Raw genomic sequence first — 1,206 nt, 5'->3', positions numbered from 1 at the left:
TGAATTTTGTATTGGTTTAATACGGCGTCCGTGCCATCCCTACATAGAAAGTGCCAGTGTACTCTCCGATAGCACAGGCATTTGCAGACGAGGCTAGTTTTTGTTTTGTTTTTTTCTTATTGGTTCTCTGACCAAATTTTATCAATCTTCCAAGTCCGTGTTTTAAATGTACTCAGTTGTTATAGCTTTATGAGCTTTAGTTCTTTCTTGAAAAAGAAAATATTGTGCTTTTGTAGAGTAAGTTTATTTTACCTTTTGTTTGTTTAAGAGCAAAATCACGTTGGGCTATCTGATGTATTCACCGCGGTGAACCGAACCCCGGATTGTAACGTTGTAACTCCCTAAGCTTATCGTTGCCCCACGGGGGGGGGGGCGTTCTATTCTTTCATTAGCATTATTTTCATTAAAAATTTTGATTAGAATATTAAGTATATCTTTTTTTTTTCATTTTTCATTTTGTTATAAAGATTGTTTTATGTTGTTAGCGTAGTATATGGAATTAGGACTAACCTAAATCTCCTGAGATATTAGATATTATTAGTATTACAACTAAAAGTATCGCTAGCAACGAGAATATCTAACTGGTGAAACTATGTATTCTAATGATTATGGTCCACCTAGTGCCCCCCCCCCAGTGGCACAGCGGTATGTCTGCGGACTTACAACGCTAGAATCCGGGTTTCGATACCCGTGGTGGGCAGAGCACAGATAGCCCATTGTGTAGCTTTGTGCTTAATAACAAAACAAACAAACAAACCACCTAGTGGATCAACAGTAATTTTACGGAATTACAACGCTAAAATCCGAGGCTTGATTCCCAGTGGTGGACAGACCACAGATATCCTATTGTGTATCTTTACGCTAAAACAACAACCAAACAAATCATTATAAGAAAGAACATTAAAAAATCATCTTCAAATAGCTGTTGTAGTTATTGGGTTGATTTTTTTAGTTTCGTACCATGTAAATAGATTGCTTTGATCAGAAGTTAATATTAATCAGATATTTTAAGCTTAAATTATTCTTGTTAAGATAGTTTAATATTACAAATTTTTAAGCTTACAAAACAAATTCAAAACTATTAACATTATGGATCTGCTATGTGATAACTAAAAAAAAGAATGCATGTATTATTTTTCAGAGCCTGGCCTGACCAGGTGGTTAAGGCACTCGACTCGCAATCTGAGGGTCGCGGGTTCGAATCCC

This window comes from Limulus polyphemus, unplaced genomic scaffold (assembly GCF_000517525.1).
Source record: "Limulus polyphemus unplaced genomic scaffold, Limulus_polyphemus-2.1.2 Scaffold219, whole genome shotgun sequence".
Taxonomy (NCBI): domain Eukaryota; kingdom Metazoa; phylum Arthropoda; class Merostomata; order Xiphosura; family Limulidae; genus Limulus; species Limulus polyphemus.
This window is presented reverse-complemented; position numbering follows the sequence as displayed.